This window comes from Labrus bergylta, chromosome 13, assembly GCF_963930695.1.
Source record: "Labrus bergylta chromosome 13, fLabBer1.1, whole genome shotgun sequence".
In the NCBI taxonomy this organism is placed as follows: Eukaryota; Metazoa; Chordata; class Actinopteri; order Labriformes; family Labridae; genus Labrus; species Labrus bergylta.
The window spans coordinates 4,155,145-4,168,337 of record NC_089207.1 but is presented as its reverse complement, the minus strand read 5'-3'; the positions used below and the strand labels follow the sequence as shown (position 1 = coordinate 4,168,337).

Genomic DNA, 13,193 nt, shown 5'->3' with positions numbered 1-13,193 from the left:
TCAAATCCTTCTCTCTCTTTCTGTTGCCTCCTTTCCCCTTTATCTCTACCCCCCTCTCTCGCTCTCCCTCTCTCTCTCTCTGCCTATCTCCTTCTCCCTTTCTCCCCTCCACTACATTCTCCCTCTTCCAACAAGTAAAGAACCCTTTATGCACGCCCCTTCTCTGTTCAGAGCTTTAGCCTTAGACCTGAGTTATAGGTGTCTGCTGGAATTTCTTCCCCCCCTCATCCATTTTACTGTTTAATCGATGGGAATGACAGAGTGCAGGTGCAGCCGCCTCGTGCGTTCCAGCGCCAGCAGGGGACGGTGTGTGGTGCACTAGGACCGGGGAGAGATTCCTTTTCTCGTCGTGTGCAACTCCAGAGCGGAGCTGTGGAGGGAACCCCCCATCGGATCTGGCCATTATATCCATACATTTCTTGCCCCCCCCACCATCTCCTCCGCCGCGGCGCTGCTGAGTGGGAATCGCAGCGAGCAGTGCGTCTGGGCTGGTGAAGCACCCAGGAGGAGAGGATTAGGAAACGACTGCGAATTGAGACAGATTTTTTTTGGAGGGGGGTTGATCATTTGGCATCTGCGCCCCCACTCTTTTTTTTTTTATATACATTGTTTATTGGTTGTAGTAGTATCTTGTTTTTCCCATTTCACCCATCTATTCGTTTGATTTCAAGCGCGCAAAGTCACATCTGCGTAGGAGAGCGCTTGGCGCACTTCTTCCCCCAAAAAGGACACAGATAAGATCTCCATCATTCTGTTTGGATTTTAACCGGACGACTGGCTGAATGGGTGACCTCGCTGAGACACACTCCATCACTGGCTTGCACCAATTTTATGGGAACGTGTTTTCTCGATTGACCCGGAGTTGTGATGTCCAAAGCCTTCCCCACTGACTGACAAACGGCGTCGTACCATTTTGGAATCGAGTTGAAGGTAAGGCCAGTTTTTTCTTCTTTTGGCTTTGCCTCCATAACACGGTTTTTCTGAGCGTTTGATAAAGTTCGGTTTGGTCGCTTTTCGATTATTGCGGCAATTACTCGATCGGCTGTGACTCTGAGGTTTTTTTTTTTTGCCGGTCAGTTGCACCAGTAATGCTCGAGAAGAAAAAAAAAGAAAAGACGGTGGATATGTTATATTCATCAGTTTTAAAAATGATCTGAGTCAGTCAGACGCTGTGAGGAGGAGAAGTTCAGCACCTGCCAGTGTTGCAGCAAATATCGATCATTGTGTTCGATAACATTCAGAAAAGCCACACTTTAAATAATTAAACCAAAAGTGTCGCATTATTAGAGGGAATACCAGAGCCCCATTTTCCTCATGATCTCCTATCTTCTCTTATTTGGCTCTCGATGTGTTTTGTTCATGAGCTCAGTGATGGAGCTTGCCGGAGAAGCCCCTCTGCAGTGCAGTCTCACACACCGGCCCGCCGGGCTCACTGGAGCTCACTGAGGAGAGGATTTAGATAAAGGTGTAAACGAAGCAGCAGCTTTCCCCTGAAGCTAGACTACCAGTAAGCCTTATTAAAATCACAATCCTGCTTTTATATACGGAGGGCACAGAGCCTGCTGGATTCACTGAGGCGCCGTTTATACATTAAAATAGAGCCAAGTTTTCGAGATGGTTGCGCCGCAAAAACAACTCATCATGCACTCTACCTCTCTTTCCCCTGTCTTTCTTGCTCTCTCTTTTTTCTCTGTATGTGTTTGTGTGTGTGTCACGTGCACGCACACACTCTGAACACACTCGGTTTAAAAACGCGCGTGTGTGTGTGTCTGTGTGTGTGTGTGTGTGTGTGTGTGTGTGTGAGAGAGAGAGAGAGAGAGAGAGAGAGAGAGAGAGAGAGAGAGAGAGCGTCACTGTAGTTGCAGAGTCAAATTTGGAGGCAGAAACAGGATGCCAAAAACAGTCTTTTTTTTTGAAGCTGTATGAAAACTGGAGCCAGATGCTTCACCATCGCGCGCACCCTAACAACCCATTGGGGGGTTGTTTGCCTTTTTGACCTACTGTACTTGTTTCCCATGGGGACAAAACAGCGCGGTCCCTTGGAGTGGCAAAGCGCGGATACCGACGCATGACGCAGGGGTCTGAGAGCTGATGGATGATGCTCCTATTTTTGGAAAAAGCGCCGGAATCAGAAATTGCTTTGAGCTCGGTTGGAAAACCTTGGAAAATTGGCGACTTGATTTCATTATTTTCCTGGGTTTTTTTTGTTCGACAATTAGTAAATCTGAAGAAAATCGTTGTTGGTACCATCTTGAACATGAACTTGATGAGTGAGCAAGTGCTTGTGTAAGGATAACCCCCCCCCCCCCTCCTCTCAACCCACACACAAACACAAACACACATGAGGGACTATTAAGCTTGCTTGAAACACAATTAAATCTAACGGGAGCTGTCTCACTGGTTTCTTGCTGAACTGCACTTTGAAAAAGGAACCAAGCTGGGCTTTTATTCCTTTAATCAGAGCAGGCGGTGTTTTATGGTTTCTCAGGTGACCTATATCTCCTTTGTGCCAGAGAGAGTCCAGCTGAGAGGTGAACCACAGCTCACAATTCACCTTATCAAACCATACAAAGTCGTGAAAGAACATTCTGGACTGTCATTCTGGATTTCTGGTGATTTTTCTCTTTTTCTGAGCCTTGCATTTAATGAATCGGTAAAAGTCACTTCTCCTGTCTGATGATCCAAAGTGCAGCAGCAGATAAAACTGACAGGGCCGACTCTGCTGCCAGCGGCACCTCGTCATAGGGAAGATGACAGGAACTGTCCGTGGTGCTGAAACAGACAGCTCCTTTGTTCAACTCCAGGATGAGTTAGGAAGTCGTTCTCTCTGGTAATAGTTAGATTTTAAACTGGAATATGTGAGCACTTGGACTGTGTTGTTTTGCTGTAATGTCTTATATTGCTCCTCTGTGATCATTATGGAAATTTGCTTCATACATAACACACGTTGCCACCTTTAATTGACATTTCACCCCTCATGGTACGGCAGCACATTGTGTCCCTGTGCTTTTCTCTCTCTCTCGCTCCCTTCTCTCTTTGTCGCTCTCTCTCCTTCAGTTGTGTCCATACTCTACACTGTTTGCTTTAAAAGGCCTCATCATGTGTACTGAGTGGTGTTAAAATCCATTAGCTGATCATCATGGAGTGGTGCTTGGCTTAGCTACGTCAGAGTCTGTTTTGTGAGAATGAAACACATAAACACATTGCAGAAAAGGGGCTCCCACAATGTGTTTCTGCAGCTATTTGGCCATAAGTTGTGTTGCTCAATTCAACAATATTAATGTGAAAGTAAATAGCCCCTTGTCAGAAATTACATCCAATAATAAATCCTAATGCAAACACATATCACGTTCCCTTTTTGTGTTGCGATAAATGTATGAACTTGCAGTAGAAAATGCAAAAAAAAAAGTCAAAAAGTTAGAAACTTTTGAAGGAAACAGTTGTGTTTTCTAAGGACTGCAAATGTGAATGTTGGTTAAACTACTTCATTCATGGAACATCCAGGGGTCCACATATCATTTTTGCTGTTGTATTTTTATAGATGTGACCAAATACAGATGAAAGTTTTGAATTCATTTTGAATTTAGATCTTTATTTTACTAGGAGAAAAGTAGCTGAGATGTTAAATCTGCTTTCCACGAGTGTCATGGCCAAGGGAGGGAAGCAATGCAGTCAAGACGGTTTCCGACCAATAATTAGCAGCCATGCATACAAACATAATATAAAAACACGACTATAATACATTTAAAGACATGAAATAAAATGTAAAACCGTGAATATTTGTCCAAATCGACAACAATCAGAAGTAGAAAAGGCAACCAGTTGTACCTGCCTGTCAATTAGAATGACTGTAAAAACATCCATTGAAACCATCTCATTAATTCTCAGATCTTTTTGTGATTCATACAGATTAACTGCTTATTCCTGCGTATGTTTTTATTTGAATTCCACAGAGTAAAATATCCGATTGAGCCTATTATAATAATGCACACCATGCCTGCTATAAACACAGTTGGGGAACTGTTCCACAGCCCAAATGGAAATCAAATTAACCCTGGGGGAGCCATGACGTCCAATGTTTGTCTAATAAGCAGCTGCATTGCTTTTCTGTGATTACTTCTGGACCGATTCTTATATGCCAAAGATCCAGAGATGTTAAAATACCTTTGCATGATAACAGTGCACCACTTTAACTGAGCCACTCAGTGCTCAGTGGGAACCCAGCGAGCCAATTTGTTTGTGTTAATGGTCATCTAGTGGCAAGGAAGAGCTGCTGGAGGAGTCTTCCTCGCCTGCTACTGTGCTGGTGATAAATGATGTGTGTGTTTTCTCCTCTAACATTGATTGAATTAGACCACCCCGCAGACCCATTGCTTTCCCAAGGAGCTCTCGAAGGCGATCCTGCGGTGAAGTGTATCAATAAGCGGGTGGATGGAGTGTAAGTGGTGGTGTTGCCGCGGGCAGACAGCCGGTGACGAGGAGGGCGGGGGGGGACATGCTTAGGGAGGAGTGCCGCTGATCACACAGCAGATTGGGAGCCCTCGGTGCTGGCGTCTGTCAGTCCCTGCCGTAAAGGGAGAGAGGGGCGGAGCCAAACAGGGCTGACCCAGAACCACATACTGGGCCTGTGTACAAGTCAGTTAAGATGTAATTTACCCTTTCAAGCTCTCTCTATTCTGCTAGTTGGCCACTCAAGAAGCTGAGCTGTGATCAGGTGAGGAACATGGCTGTCTGAGAATAAAACAGCAAACAGAGACGAGGCGGTTTTGATGGCTTTGTTTTGAAGCCTGCTCGCTTTGACGCGAACCCCCATGAGGCCACTGGCAGCTGAGCTCCCACTGTGGCAGATTGATATTTGTAATTTAAGGGAAGCTGTCACACAGCATCCTCCAGATGGAGAGAGCCGTGGAGGCACGCAGTCGATTAAACACGGTTTGTTTAGAAATAATCATTTTGATGTGGGAGCTAAGGATTCATTTGAGGCATATTGGCTCAAGGGTTCAAAATGTTCAATTATGCACAGACGCGTTACGAGCATACAATAACAACACGTAGATGGAGAATTCAAAGGAAATAGAAGTGTTTGGCGTGTGTGTGTGGCGTGTGATGAAGCCCCTCAGATCAGAGGAGACAGGACAGGTCAGTGATTTGTTGAGGAAAAGGGGGAGGTGAGGTTGCAACGGGGAGCTAATTCATTAATCCACCCACCGGCATGCAGGCACACAATCTCCCCGCATGCACATTGTTTGAATCACTGAACTATTGGAATTGATATTTGGAGGAGGGTCATGTTTTAAAAAGACCATCTCCTCCTTGTCACATTGATTGACAATAAAGGAACAATAAACAGTGCAGGGAGAATCCTGTTTGATTAACTGCCCTTCAGAATAACCAAACATGCGCAATAAATCAGGTTTCCATCTCGCAAATTAGGACGCTGGCATTTACACGTCGGGTTTGAGGAGCCTCGGGCTTGAACTCTTCAGACGTGCGAGCTTCTAGATCTGAATAAGAGTCGTGCCCTGTGATGATACGAATCAGATGTTCTTCCTTCGGTCAATACTTTGCACTAAAGTGAACAGTGTTTGAAGTATACGCTGGAAGATTCAGGGTAGGTTTTGATAAGGTGAGGAAAACAAAGCAATATTTCAGTTTTTGTCACACAACTGTCAGCTGTTAAGTGTCTGAAATCTCTTTCCAGGACGTCTGTTTTTCTAAATTGTCGCTGTAAATCACGAGCTATAAATCTAACAAAGTGATGTGCAGTTTTGGGGAAGCTCTGCGCGTCAGATTTTTCCTTTTTTTGTGCAAAATGTTTATGTATGCTAGCCAGATGGTTAAAATAAAAACCAGTGCAACGACACACACACAGATTAGGAGTCAATTGGGCTATAATGGAATAACGACCATACGTGCTAATGACCTTAAATCCAAAATGTGCATGCTATCGAGTGAGTGAGTGAGTGACAGTTTGTGGGGGAGTTGAAGCACAGAGAATAAGTTATACATCCCCAAGGAACCTGCAAAGTTTTAATTTCATAAGTGTAGTATTTTTAAGTTTTTTCTTTTGCATATTTTCTCGCATATGGGAAACAAACCAAATGGTTAGCTTTGGTCGGATACAGTCAAGTCAAGTCTATTTCAATAAAGCACTTTTAAAAAATAAAATACATTCTTCAATGAACTGCTGTACAACAGAGGGAGATAATAGACTTGAGATAAAAACCCAATAATGAAGAGAATTTCCATTAGAATATTTTGTGCCCCCTATGAATTAGGACAGATACTTTGTCAGATTACCAAAATAAAAAAGGTGAACACTGAGAGTTCAAAAACCTTCATTTCATTTATTATACAGGAAAGTTTAAAAGTAACATTAAGTTACAGTTTAACGGGCCTGCCTCAGTTCAAAAACTGGTTTCCAGCAGGTTCCTGTTCTGCAGAACATGAAACATAAACCACAGTCATGACACATCAAGACAAACACATTTACAGGACATTAGCATGGGCTAGGCAGATACAGACAAATAGAAACAAACAGTACAGATACTGCGAACAGTACATGAACAATTAATGAGTGCAGGTGTAAGTGTGGAGAAGGTGTCGTTTGTATGTATTTTTGAAATATGAGGTAGATGGTGAAGTTCTAATGTTCACTGAAGATATAAGAGGGTACAACGATGCATCGACTTAACAGGGGGAAGACGTGACTGCAGGAACCACGCAGCATACTTGAACTCACCTCTACTGCCATCTCTTCACTGATAACCTCCCTGACACACGTCGCTCTCTCAGCACAGACTCAAAGTTCCCCTGCTGCAGACACCTGTCTCACTTTTTCTTTTCATGCTCTTAACTTCTGTCTCTCTGCTTGAAGCTCTCACAGTGAACACTTCAGTTACACACTTCACCTCTATTTGACTACATGGAGACAGCTGTCCATGTGTTTTATGAAGTCAGGCCTGTCACCTTACAGTCACTTCAATCACCAGGTGGAACTCTTCTTTAGGTTAAGATAGTTATAATGCAAATTCATGCAAAAGGCAGACGATTCTACATCAATGTGTAAAGGGATTGACAAGGACAAAAAGCATCAGTCAGAGGTTAGGAATGGTTCAAAACTAAGTTGAAAGAAATGAGGTACACTTGTTTTTATTTGTTGTACAGTTGCACATACTGAGCTCTAGTTGTTCGCTACTTGCTTTGATTGTTTTCTCCCCCAGACTCAAGAGATATCGAAAGAGAATTTGACTGATTGTACTACATAGAAATTGTCAATGGGCTTCTACAAGAAGGAGTGTTTTTATTCATTTTGTTTTTGAATCACAAATCATTGTATCCAAAAAAAAAGACTCTTTATTGGATACAGTGATTTTACACACAAGGTGTTTTAGTAAAAAACCCTGAAAACCTACAGTATTCCTTAATCTTACCATTATTGTGACCAACCCCTTAACTTAATACAATTCTACAATTCACTTAGCAGACGCTTTTATCCAAAGCGACGTACATCAGAGAGTAAGAACAACACAAGTAAAGATCTAGAAAAGAGGAAACAATGTCAGTAAGAGCAAACGATCAGCTCTGAGTCTGATTGGACACACAGGTGCTGACAGGAAGTGACCAGAGGCAAAGCACAACATTGAGGGTAGTTCTTGAGAGCTCTAATCAGTATAGAAACCATCTTATAAGTCATCATTATCAAACAAAAACCATCGTCATTACCATCATCATCATCAATAATATGGAGACCATCATCATTAAGTTAGTAGGTGTTCATGAAAGAGCTGGGTCTTTAGCTTTTTCTTAAAGGTGCAGAGGGACTCTGCAGATCACATGGAGTTTGGAAGTTCATTCCACCACAGTAGTTGTTGTGGTAGATGAATCAATACTCAATTTGTGATTTTTGAAGAGAATGACCTTTAGTGTTGTGTTGCTGATGTGGACCAAATATTAGACAATGGGTTACCAGCAGCATTTAGATGGAAGTGTTACCTTGTTTTGTAATTGTATTCTGAGATCATACTGAAGGTTTCAGGCCATCTCAGCATTTATGTTAATGCATGTGTCTACAATAGGCTAATGGAAGACAAACATTAAATAATATCAGATATTTCTTGTATGTCTCTTTATAGTAAGAGATTTGAAAAGAAAAGACTTTGTTCTTGATATGTTTCTTTCTCTGTGTTCACACATTGCCATCCCCATTGTCCTAACACAGGCAGGGTATAGACAACACCCGTAGTAATGGAATCATTCTCTCAGCTGTCACTTTGCATTGGTTGGGGGAAAATCCTGCCAATGTCCCATGGGGTTGAATGTGTAAGATAGGATATATAGCAGAAACACGTGTGCAAAGAAAACGCCTCTCTCGCTGACACACACTAGATTAGTCTTGGCAAACTGTCCTGTCTCACAGGATGAAATTGCATTTAAAGATGTAATTCAATCATTTCTTTCTTCTCTTTTGTTGAACCAGTGCAGAAAGTGTATCACTGCTGTAGCATTCCTTGGAGACAATAATGTTGAAAATCTCCGAGCTTGGCAGCCACAAAAAAGTTGTCAGAATTTTCAACATCAGATTTGCTCACAACAGTGAAATCGTAAGCCGTGATCTCTCTGTGGACTGGACCACAAAAAAAAGAGAGACAGAGACACAGAGGAGGGACTTTAGCTCAATTTTCTGTTTCTTGGCTTGTCAACATGTCTCTGAAATCCACTCCGATGGCCTCAGCCCTAAGCTATGAAGAATGGAAAGACAAAAAAAACAAAAACGGCGGCGAGGTCATGCAAGAATCAGCGAGGGAGCGAAGAGCGGCAGTAAGAGTCAAAAAGAGAGAGAATGAGAGGTGTTTCTAGTGTTTCCTAAAGCTAGAACACTCTTGCGCTGTTATTTTGTCAGCTGCAGTGGTCTGTGTTATGGTGCAATGAGTCCCCTGAGAGGAGGGACTGCCATAAATATTGCACTGTGTGGAGCAGCCGTCTCTGATGTAGACCCACATTGTGTACAGGATGCTGGCTATTAGTGCCATTGGTCAGTAATGAGTGGGTACAAAGTCCTTAGCCAAGTATTAAAAGTCTTTAAACACTCATCCAATCAGGTTCACATGGGTGCACACACTCAGGCAGAAAAGTGAAGAAGAGCAGACGTCCTCCTTCAGCCAAAATTGGAAACTCTTGGATATGGAGAGCGTATAATTATCCATCAAAAAACAGGCAAAAAACTGCTGAAGTATGCACGATAAGAGTTGACCACTGATACTTGAAATGAAATGGAAACCAATTACGGTTTCGAGCAACTAGAAAAGTTAATGTTTGTACCAGCAAGTATGCCAGTCAATTCCTCCAATACTTCCTGAAATGGTCATTGATATTAATATCAACGAGCATGCCTGTCGATTTCTATATCAGATAGAAATCAAACCAATGCCTGGTAGGATAAGGATATCGGAGAGTACTGTACGTCAGTCAATGCCTCTGATACTATCTATCTATCTGCGAGTATTCCTATAAATTCCTCTGAAATTGGGTATTGATTTTTCTATTGGGGAGTATGCCAACCAGTGCCTTCGATACTGCCTGAAATTTGTATTGATATAGAGACACTTGCTGTATCGAATGTGTAAATATGCCAATCTAGTATCAGTATCAGATTCAGCTTTTTTGACCAGGCATGCTTACACACACGAGGAATTTGACTTTGGTGCGCTGTGCTCTCTATATGTACAAAAGTATAACATTGAATATCAAGAATAAACACAAAATAAACAAAGACTAATATTTACAAGACTAAATAAGACTATAGTGCAGTGGTGGGTGGTGCAAAAGATGCAGAAAAAAACATGATAATAGAATATGTAATTTTGTGACACATGGTAAACACGAGGTAGAGTTTTACATTATTTGCATAATAAAAAAATAATTTAAAAATAGTTTTACAGTATTTGCATCATAAAAAAATAGTTTTTTTTACAGTATTTGCATAATTAAAAAAAATAGTTTTACAGTATTTGCATAATAAAAAAGAAAAGAAAATAGTTTTACAGTATTCGCATAATAAAAAAAAATAGTTTTTTTACAGTATTTGCATAATTAAAAAAAAATAGTTTTACAGTATTTGCATAATTAAAAAATATTTTTTTTTTACAGTATTTGATTAATTAAAAAAATAAATAAAATAGTTTTACGGTATTTGCATAATAAAAACATAGTTTTACAGTATTTGCATAATAAAAAAATAGTTTTACAGTATTTGCATAATATTTTTTTTTTTTTTTTTTTACAGTATTTGATTAATTAAAAAAATGAATAAAATAGTTTTACAGTATTTGCATAATAAAAACAAATTAAAAGATAGTTTTACAGTATTTGCATTAAGCAGCATGCATATGACTCCGATATGACCTGAAATGGGTATTGATATCAGTAAGTCTGCAAGTTTGTACCAGTATCGTTGAGTTTGCTAGATGACAGTGGTATCAGCAGCTTGCCAGTCCGTGTATCAAATAGTTAATCATATCAGTTGAGTATTAGCTCCGAGGTTAACTATCGAAGATGACAACAAAGAACAGTGTGTTACTAGCAGAGAGTCCAATGCTAGTCAAAGCTAGCAACATGTTTTCTGCACCTATACCATGTTTACTTTCTGCGACATTAGTATGAGAGGGGTATGCATTATTAATCAATACTTAAGTCTGGATATCAATATCAGGAAGGGAAAAAGGAGATAGCAGAACATCTCTACATGTAATGATGGATCTTTACAAGAAGATTATTAGGCGTTATTGTCTCATGTTGTTCAAGCAGTGACATTGCAGGGTGTTCTTTGAAGGTTAGTGACATCTATGTGTCTGTTCATCCTGCATATGTCTGTGTAAGTGTGAATGTGTGTGTGTGTGTGTGTGTGTGTGTGTGTGTGTGTGTGTGCGCCCCTGTGCACACTGAACTGACACACAGGCCCAGTCAGTCCTGTTCTTGGCTCCTGGAGGGATCTGGCACGTCTCCTAGGCTTGCAGCCCCTGCCATTCCTCCCCCCCCCTCCCCCCACACTCTCCCTCTCCTCCACACTCCCTCTTTCTCTCCTGCTGCCTCTTCTCCTCTTCCTCCCTTTTTTTTCTCCCTCCATCCACACACCAGTGCAGATCAGCCTGCCCGGGCCTTGCAGTGTGTCGGGGGGGGGATAAAAAAACAGAAGATAGCTGACTGGACTTTCACCCAATTTTATCCTGGTTGTCTGCTCATTTCTGGCTTTCCCGTAGCCAAGCTTTGCCTTCATATGACAGTAAAATGGCAGTGTTATGTATCTAATTATAATATGCCACACAAGAGAAGAAGCTGAACACATGGCCTGTGAAGAGCTCTGGCTATTCACAGACTTGGGTAGCAATTGACAAAATCCCTTTCCATATTCCATGGACAGAACCCTGAATAACCTCACAACAGACACACACACACACACACACCCACACACACACACACACACACAGATTCAACGTCTTACAGATCTGATTCTATTCACATAAATCATGTAATAAGATTCCATCTGAGATAACTGGACCGCTCCCCGCAGGGCCTTTCCCCGCTCACAGCAGCTGCACTGTAGAATGAATACAGCGATGGTCGGAGAACAATCAATGATACTGTGTGTGTGTGTGTGTGTGTGTGTGTGTGTGTGTGTGTGAGTGAGTGTGTGTCTGTGTGTATGTGTTTGTATCAAGGGTATAAAGTAGACTTTTTTCAATCACCAGCCAAAGTGGATAATAGATATTAAGGTTTAACAGCCACTCTGAATTTCCAACAGCCAACAACAATTTTATTGAAAGAGGCCAGGCTGCCCCGGCAAAATGAAATACATAAACATATATGGAGCATTAGAAGCCCATTACATGTCATTTCACTTGTTTCACCGTAATTCTGTGGACTTTAAAACCCTAGAGAGCGGAAGAGAGGAAAGAACCGATCAATAGCTTTCACATTATAACAGAAGGACATATGCACGTTATTAACTGAATGACTTTTTAACTCTGACAAAATGAAGGAAAACTAAAGAATATAGTAGCCATTTTTTAAATCTCTTATACCTGCTATCAGGAGTATTTGACTTGTTGTAAAACAAACTCAGTTTCATACTGATTTAACTATATGACCTACAAAAGTGCTGCACTGTAATAATATATAATAATAATCCCCAAAAAGACTAAATATTCTCCATGTTGTTTTTAATATCAGTCAGCAGGCAATTAACAGCACTCTAACTTGGAAATGTAAAGACGTTTCTGGTCTACGGTGAGTAGTGTGCTTTGCAGTTTAAGAAATTATAGTTGGAGCTTTATCTTCAAAAAAAAATACTCTGCTTGTTCATTCAGTGGGGCGGAAGTTGGTCTGATAGCTGGAGAGGTATCACTTCCTGGCACTGATCCCCCCCCACCACCATCAGCTCAGGAGCGCCCGCTGTGGGCAGCTCCCTCACTCTGGCTTCTCTCCATTAGTCCATAGGATCCTGTTTGTGCATGTGTGTGTATTTCAGCCTATGTGTGTGTTGCATTACTTACAGAGTGTAAAAACTGAAATTACTGATCAATACAAGTAAAAATCTTAAATCTTCAAAATCCGTTCAGGATCAACAAAGAGTTAAAAAGAAGACTTTGGAACCAAAAAAAACCCACAAGCTAAATAAGGACAGCGATAGAAAGTGGAGAAAAACCTGCACTTTTCAAAATAGACAAGTGCACCATGCCGACATACCGATTGTATTAATGTTAGATTATTGCTCATTCCAATGTACTCTCAAAAACACATCAATCTGCTTTAAATCATTAGAAATTAGATTTAAGGGGTGCGTAGTGGTTAGTTTGTGTGTCCCATGTACAGAGGGGGTTCGAATCCAACCTGTGGCTGCTTTCCCCACATGTCATTCCCCACGCTCTCCCCATATTTCTGTCTCTATCCACTGTCCTATCTCTACAATAAAGGCACAAAAGGCCCCAAAGTAAACCTTTAGAAATTAAGAACAAAAAAAAAAAAATAAGATTTAAACCATTGTGGAATGAATGAATGGAAAACTTTTCCTGCAAAGCTTTTGGCTTCCTAGAAAGTACAATACCAAGCTTTTTAAATAACTCCAGATTCATCAATAAAACTATTATTTTCTAGCAGCCACAGCTGTCAGTTGTAGGCCGGCTCAGGTATATTGA

General features: G+C 41.2%; 1 protein-coding gene across 5 annotated transcripts in view; it reads left to right on the top strand.

Moving 5' to 3' along the window:
* The first annotated feature begins 160 nt into the window (after positions 1 to 160).
* il1rapl1a (interleukin 1 receptor accessory protein-like 1a) overlaps positions 161 to 13,193 on the top strand; it is a 200,088-nt gene continuing 187,055 nt past the window's right edge. Inside the window, exon 1 of one of the 5 annotated variants that reach the window (XM_065962107.1) lies at positions 161 to 930. The gene's annotated coding sequence lies outside the window, so the exon portion shown is untranslated. Of the gene's footprint in view, positions 931 to 1,892; positions 2,831 to 13,193 lie in introns of those variants that run through there. The other 4 variants (XM_065962109.1, XM_065962105.1, XM_065962108.1 and 1 more) reach the window with 4 other exon arrangements.